The 8,510-nt window shown below is 34.4% G+C and overlaps 1 long non-coding RNA gene across 1 annotated transcript; it reads right to left on the bottom strand.

Moving 5' to 3' along the window:
- Window positions 1–5,788: 5,788 nt before the first annotated feature.
- On the bottom strand, window positions 5,789–7,474 carry LOC126966562 (uncharacterized). Its single transcript, XR_007729751.1, has 2 exons — window positions 7,284–7,474; window positions 5,789–6,218 (listed from the first exon to the last, which is right to left on the bottom strand). It is a non-coding gene; the product is annotated as an uncharacterized LOC126966562 (long non-coding RNA).
- Window positions 7,475–8,510: the final 1,036 nt, after the last annotated feature.

Here is an 8,510-nt window from a genome sequence, read left to right as displayed (position 1 = left end):
ACAGTTGATAACCTTGTACTAAACATAGCAGTCGCAGGGAACGCGAGAGGTCGCGGGTTCGAGTTCCGCATTGTTCATAAATTTTTGCACGTTGCAGACTGCTTCGCGGCAGAATCAAAGGTTACTGTTAAGTTCAAGGTTCATGAATTGTGTGAATGTTCATTAATTATTAGCACTTGAGATACTCCATTTTTTTTATGGGAGAGGTGAAGAAAGGAGCGTACAGATCACCTGATGTTAAGAGATCCCATATTCTCCTGTAACACCAGAGGAACCATGTCATCAGTGGGAGGCTCCTTTGCACAGGATGCCGGCTAGATTATGGGTACCACAACGGCACCTATTTCTGCCGTGAAGCAGCAATGTGTAAGCGTTACTGTGTTTCGGTCTGAAGGGCGCCGTAGCTAGTGAAATTACTGGGCAAATGAGACTTAACATCTTATGTCTCAAGGTGACGAGCGCAGTTGTAGTGCCGCTCAGAATTTTTGTTGTTTTTCAAAAATCCTGAGGGGCATTGCATTGTAATGGGTAGAGCGTATCAACTACCATCTGCTGAACATCCTGCTCGTCGTGTCCCTTATTTTCATAAAAAAAAAAATTCAAATACTGCCTAAGGAATTTAATTTCATAGTTTACTCTCGTTTAGTTAAGCCTGAAAAGGCATAAAAGGCATTTATTTTCTCAAAATTGATTCCTTTAGAATTATTTTTGATGTCAATTCTAATATACTAGAATAGAGAAGAAGTGGCGCAAGAAACTCTCCCAGATTCTTTTTTTTGCGCTCTTTTTAATTAAATATACTTTATTGTTATACGTGAATGGATGTTTCTCGAATATCGCATCGCCGGCGTCAATTAAACAATATAATTTCGTGAGTATTAGTAATAACTATGTTCAAGATAAATGTTTCAAATCATATTATATTATTGTTTTAAATTTTATATAGCTACATACGTCGATATAATATATATATATATATATATATATAAATAATTGCCCCGCGGGCAGCAAGTGTGGAGTTAATATAAAGTAAGAATTGATTAATAAAAGTTCCTGATTCAATATAATATTGTACTTGGTTCTGAATAAAATATATAGCATGTTCTATTGATTGGAATAAAATATAACAGTTTTAAATATATAATATAGATATACTTTTACGATCGGTTTCCAGTTGTCTGATTGGTCGTACTAAAGTTGCTTATTAATTTATGTACCTTGTATAAACTCAAAAATGAGTTATATAATAAACTAAGTATATAAAACCTCAAAATATTTGTATTTACATGTAATTACAATATGTACCTATAACGTATATACTAGCGTTGACAGCCCGATAATGCCTAACAAATTTTGATTTCACAATATATGCGTTAGCTGGTGGCTTGGTATTTAAAATACCAAGGAGCTAATACCACGCGTGGTGACTTTTTACGACTTGTCAATTAAAATAGATTCGTTTTCTATCTAGCTGTCTCTGTAAGAGATGTTTTATTTTACAGGCTTTCTTCATACTTTGTCTATATAACCTTGTATATTATAAGTCAGTGCTATAATGTAGGTACAGGTATTCACACAAACAGCAAAGCACTATATTCTATGGTAAAACAGCCTTCACTGCCACAATTAACATCGTGCCACACAACTCTACAATAGTCTGCCCTCGAGAGTGACGTGCATTGTTTTCATTGTTTATCTTGTATCTCAAATGATTAAGTAATACTTAAGTATAATAAAGTTCAATGTTTGAATTTTATGTATCTTTTGAAAATTCTCATTGAATTATGTCAACCCTATCACTAACCCTCGCTCATTCGGATGACGACCAATTTTAGACTATTAAATGCGTATTATAATTATTTGTTAGTCGTTTAATTAGATGCTGAACCACGTGCAAAATCAAGCCTTTAATTAATTTGCGCGGCTTATTGAATGCCTTTTTGTAATGTGAGAATATAACGTTGGATAAAAAGGGTGCTTTATTGCAAAACTTTAAAAAAATAAACAATGAGATTCTCTGTCATGCACAGACTTACAATATACTAGCGTATAGACAAACAAAGAGTGCGAGAGAGAAGAACATCTTTAACGAGACACAGCAAGATAGAAGAGGAAAGCGAATCTACTCTTACTATAACCGATAAACAGTCAGCCACGGTTGATAATTTGATAACTCCTTAGTATTTTGTATATTATATCACTAGCTAATGCAAACATTGACAAATGTATTTTGGTCACAAATCATGTGGACTATATACGCTAGAATACCTATTCTAAGTCTGGCCATCCCCATCTATAAAAGATATTTTCATGATGTACAAGCCGAATAATGTGTGCGTGTGGTGTCTCGTGTGACAACTTTATTAAACCACAGATTAAATTGAACTTCTGTATTTAGTACTCGATCGACGGTGGGCGCTGACGTCGGTCTAGCATAGCTTTAACAATGAAAACATGATCGCGTACAGACCCGCGCTGATGAATTGCTACGCGCGTACAGCTACGTCGCGCTGGCGAGAATCGTCGGTCGAGCTCGCCGGTCCGCTGTTGCGCTGACGAATGACGATAAATAAGCGCGTTCAGTTCAGCGCCGACCTGGTATATAGTGTATTATCATGAGGCCGACCGAGAGCAACCGACCGTACGCACGTGCGTAATATCGTTATCAAAAATTCGTGTTTTCGCAATTTTGAATATGTTGTAGTTTGTACAAAATTATACTTCAATTAAGCGGTCTATAATAATTGGGTAAACATGATATCTTCTCCTTCATTTATTCCGTAATCGTTTGCGAAAGTAGTACGCACATAATATTAAAGAGGTTACAAATGGATTCATTTTGTTTTCGCAATTGTACACATTCAAACAAGTTTGTTGTCAGCTGTGCACTAATGGTCACGCACACGTACGGGTACGCGCTACGCTTGATCGAAGTCAGCGGTCACCGTCGGTCGAGCACTAAATCCAGTCTTGATCCATAATAATATATATTACACTATTATCAACCAAAATAAGTGGCCAAACCTACAGTGATATAATATCTAATCGCAAAATTATATTATTTGACCGTTTCTGTAAAGGTTTATTTTCAGGTGGTATTTGTTGTATACAGTTTAATGCATGCAAGTTTGTGTTTTAATGTTTTGACAATAAATTGTCTACTTAGGTTTTATAATCGTAACTGTTAACTCAATAATTATTGTAATTGTGTTGTAGTTTTAATAAACGTATTCAATACTGTTAAAGTTGTTTTAGTGATATTTAGGTACAAATTGGTACTTCTTTTTATGAAAGAGGAGGACAGTTGAGCGAGTCACCTGATGTTAAGTGATCACCGCCGCACCACACTTTCCTGTAACACCAGAGGAGCGTTGCCGGGCTTTTAGGAAGGTGTGGTAGGTACAAGAAGTTATAATTGTATTGTTTTTGATGGAACAACTGACTAAAACATATTCAGATGGTTCGCCCGGTGTTTAGTGGCATCACCTGCTCATTACAACGGTAATATCTGACTTACAATATAAAAGCGTATATACAAACAAAACGTGCGATAGAGAAGAACATCTCTAACGGAGATACGCCAAGATAGAAAAGGAAAGGGAATCTATTGTTACTGTGACCGATTTTGATTGATAAGTTTAAAACAATCAGCCACGGTTGGCATTAGCTACTTAGTAGTTTAAATAAAACCACTAGTTGACGCACATTGATAAATTAGAATTGGTCATGCATTCGGATTGTCACGTGGTCCATACGCTAGTATATTGAAAGTGTATGTATCGGAGTATTCGTCATGTAAATGTTGACCTTTATTAAAATTCGATTATTAATTTTGACTAATGAATATAATATAGAGCAAGAGACCAAGATGTACTTAGATTTTGAGAAGATCTGATATAGCGACACTAATGTTGCCTCTTTTGGTTATTGGTTATTTATTAAACAGATGGAAAAAAGCGTTCATTCTTTGTTTTTATATTTTACAAAATTTATACGTGAAAGAGATCCGTTTAATTTAAATTCCTTTTCTCTAAAGATCTCATCCAACGTATTCCGGCGATCTTGACCAGATCGTCGGTCCATGTTGTCAGGGGGACCTACCAACACTGCGTCTTCCGGTACGTGATGGCCATCCGAGGACTTTTCTGCCACACCGGTCATCTGTCCGTCGAACTATGTGCCCTGCCTACTGCCACTCCAGTTTCACAATCATTTGGCTATGTCGGTGACTGTGGTTCTCCTACAGATCTCCTTATTTCTGATTCGATCTCGTAGAGATACTCCGAGCATAGCCCTCTGAGCGATCATGAGCTCTCATCAGGCCCATAGTTATCCATCACGTCTCCGTACTGGAAGACATCACTGGCAACACACACTGGTTAAAAACCTTCGTAGGACTTTTTGGCGGGAAGTCAAACAAGGCGGTCATTTTAAAATTTCTTAATAAATAAAATTCATATTTCTTGGTAAATTAATTATCCCAATCTACGAATGGGGTCTCAAAGTGATGGAGATGGCGATGGGGAGTCTTCGGACAAAAAAAGAAAATACGCGCGGATTTCGGAGAGAGATGAGAGAAATAACGATAAGTATAAAATTTACTTTAAAAGAAATTATACTAGATTATTTCTAGAAAATGTCACATACAGTGACTATACCGTGTATGTTACATCAACGGACGATGAAAAGTTGGGTAATAAAAACCCTATAAAACTTACCCAACTCTTTACAGAAAATGTGAAAGGCATAACGAGCGTATTCAGAATAAATTCATATAAAATTGCTGTAACTTTTCAAAAAGCTGCTGCAGCAAACAGCTTTTTAAAATACGACAGTTTTCTAACAAAATATAAATATAGAGCCTTCATACCTGCCCACCTGGTTGAGAAGGTGGGTTTAATCAAATTTGTGCCAACTGATATGTCCAATGAATATATATATCAAAATATCACTTCAGATGCAGACATAATATCAGTTAAAAGATTCATGAAGAAAGATGAGAATAAAAAGTTAACACCAATGACCACACTAGCTATAACTTTTTCCTCAACAACTTTGCCAAAATATGTATTTTTAAATCTATTTCGATACCAAGTTTTTACATATATTCCACCAATAATTCAATGCTTCAAGTGTTTTAAGTTTAATCACTCAGCCAAAGTGTGCCAAGGCACACAAATGTGCTCCTCTTGTGCTGGCAGTCATTTATACAAAGAATGTACAATGGATACCATGTGTTGCATCAACTGCGGAGGGGCTCACCTAGCAATTTCAAGGGACTGTCCAATAAAATTAAAGAAATTAGAAGAAAAACGTACACTTATATTAAACCAGAACCGTACATTTGCATCTATTATAAGAAGCAATACTTTAGATGATAAAAATTTTCCAGCACTTAAATCTAAATCCATTGAAAAAAATGTAAATAACCCTAAGTCTATTGTAAATACTAACTCATCAAATAAAAGAGACACTATAGCAGTAAATAATAAAACAGAATTAGAAAAAATAGCAAACAATGAAATTATTCTCAATGCCATTGTGAAATCATTAGTTTCTTTAGCCAACTCACCTAGTAATGAAGCTCTTACAACAAATAGAATAAGAGATATTTTCTTGAAAAATTTATTATAATATGGATCATAGCTCTAATAAAAATAATCAAAATATAAAGAATTACATTACAGTAGCACAGTTTAATATTCAAAGTGTTAAAAACAAAAAACCTTTATTACTACAATTCCTTTTTGAACAGGATATAGACATTTGTATGTTAAATGAAACATGGTTGAAAGAAAACAGTTGCTTTAATATACCAGACTATAATATAATACTTCAAAACGGACCTAATGGTCATGGAGGTGTAGCTATTTTGATAAAGAGTTCATATAAATATAAAGTTATTCAAACACCATACTATGACCATTTACAAACAGTTGCAATTATTTTAAAACTCAACATTGGCCAAATATCCATGCTGTGTGCATATAGTCCTCCAAGAGGGGGTCGTTTTAAATGCAAGAAATTAAAGCAAATTATAGATAACTTGCCCAAACCCTTAATGTTATCAGGTGATCTTAATGGACATCATGTTGCCTTTGGTTGTAATTCTTCAAACTCCAGGGGAAATGATATTTTCAATTTATTAGATGAGTCCAATCTTTGTATTCTTAACACAGGTTCTACAACCACAGTAGGTACCATAAGTCATAATCCATCTGCAATAGATATAACATGTGTAAGTCCTGATATAGCCCCTTTATGTGAATGGAAAGTACATAATGACCCAATGGGTAGCTACCATTATCCTACAATAACAGATATTCAAACATCAATTGAAAAATATGAAATTGGTAGTCCCACTGAACACTTTATATATAGTAAGGCAGATTGGTGCAAATATCACACTTTAAGTGAAAAAGCATTCAATAAAATAAACTTAGAATCACAAGATTCAATTTATCTTTACAATAAATTTTGTTACATTTTAAACAACATTAAACAAGACTGTATTCCTCAACTTAAAAAACCAAATAATACAAAATCTTATAAAATTAGAAAACCGGTTCCATGGTGGGATAATGAGTGTTCTGAGGCAGTATTTAAAAGTAAAAATGCATTAGCCTTTTATAGACATTTTCCAACAATAGATAATTATATTGAATACAAAAAAGCTGATGCACAAAAAAAAAAGGTAAATATCCGAGAAAAAGAAGGCAGGCTGGACTTCATTATGTGACTCATTTAATAGGTATACACCAGTTAGCAAGATTTGGAATTACATTCGGAGGTTTAAAAGAATCTCACACAGAAAAGCTCCAATAAATGATGAGTGGATACCTTCTTTTCTAGATAAGCTAGCACCTATCTCTCCACCTGAAAAAGATATAAACACAGAAAAGTTCAATCAACTGTTTCAATCAACTGGTAACCTTCATAGCTACTTTCTTACTGAACCCTATACTATGAAAGAGTTTAAAACTGCTCTCAAATCTAGGAAAGACACCACACCAGGTCTTGATGGCATAACATACAAATTAATAAAGAACCTTCACCCTAATGCTTTAACTATCTTATTAAAAATATATAACCACTTACGGCTGTCAGAAATTATCCCCGATTCATGGAAAACACAGTGTGTTATCCCTATAATTAAACCTGATAAACCAGCAAATGATTGCAACTCATACAGGCCCATTTCATTATCGTCATGTATAGGAAAATTATTTGTAGCATGTTAAAGTTTAGACTAGAACATTATAGTGAAAGAAATAACATCATACCTAAAGAGCAGTTTGGTTTTCGTAGAGGTAGAAGTGCCACAGAAAGCTTTACATCCTTAATTTCAGACATCAAAAACTCATTTCATAACCATTCCCATACAGTTTGCGCCTTTCTTGATGTTAATGGAGCATTTGATAATGTTAATCCTTTAGTGTTAATTGAGATTCTCACAGCCATTGGAATACCTGGCAAAGTTTGTAAATGGTTATTCAGCTTAAGCTGTATTATAGCTCTGGACAATATGTCAAGTAAGCAATGTTGTAATTATATTTTATTTGATATTACTAAAATTATATTAGAGTTAAAGAATAGTGGCAAATCTGTTACATTTAAGTGGGTACCTTCCCACAGTGGTATTTCTGGTAATGAAGTGGTGGATAAAGCAACCCGAGGTGAATTCGATGAAGATCACAGCAAAGTATTAAAAGTTCCTTATACAGACTATCATGAAACATTACAAACAAAGTTGAGAGAGTTGTGGCACAGTTATTGGACACTTATTAGCAGAGAAAAAGGAAAATGGTACACTAAAATACAAGAGACCCCGCCGCTTTTACCATGGTATCACAAACACAAGGATGTCAATAATAGAAATTTTATTACCACTATAAACCGATTGAGATTTGGTCATTGTAGAACCCCGGCACACCTAGCAAAACTGAAGATAATACCAGAATCAGAGAGTAAATGTAAACACTGTACAACAGATAACACAGCTGATTTAGAACATATGGTCATGAATTGTCAACAGTATAACTTTCATCGTTTAATTTTAGCAGCAGACATTCAAAATATAACATTGGATGATAAGAAGAAAATGCAAACGACACCTTCCACTTTACAAGACATTTTGTGTAATTTATCGTTATACAAGCCATTGTACAAATTTATTGTAAATACTATAGGAAAAATTTAACTTTGTTATCTTAGTAATAAGTTTGGCCTATGGACTTGCATCCCGTGCCACTAAATAAATTAAAAAAAAAAAAAACCTTCGTATTCAGACAATGTGGTATTTGGTAATCTCTTTTAGAGGTGAAGAAAGTAGTCAGTAGGTCGGAGAGTGAAGTTCAGTGATATGTCTGAAGTAGAGCATGTAGCGATTAAACATATTTACTAACCAATAAATAACTAATCACAAGCCATATTTCTCTTGCCGTTTTAAAGCTTTTTTCCTTTTAGTAAAATCTTAATTAAAGATCCATATAAAAGCTTGGAAATCAATC

Source organism: Leptidea sinapis, chromosome 10 (genome assembly GCF_905404315.1).
Source record: "Leptidea sinapis chromosome 10, ilLepSina1.1, whole genome shotgun sequence".
Lineage (NCBI taxonomy): Eukaryota > Metazoa > Arthropoda > Insecta > Lepidoptera > Pieridae > Leptidea > Leptidea sinapis.
This window is presented reverse-complemented; position numbering and strand designations above follow the sequence as displayed.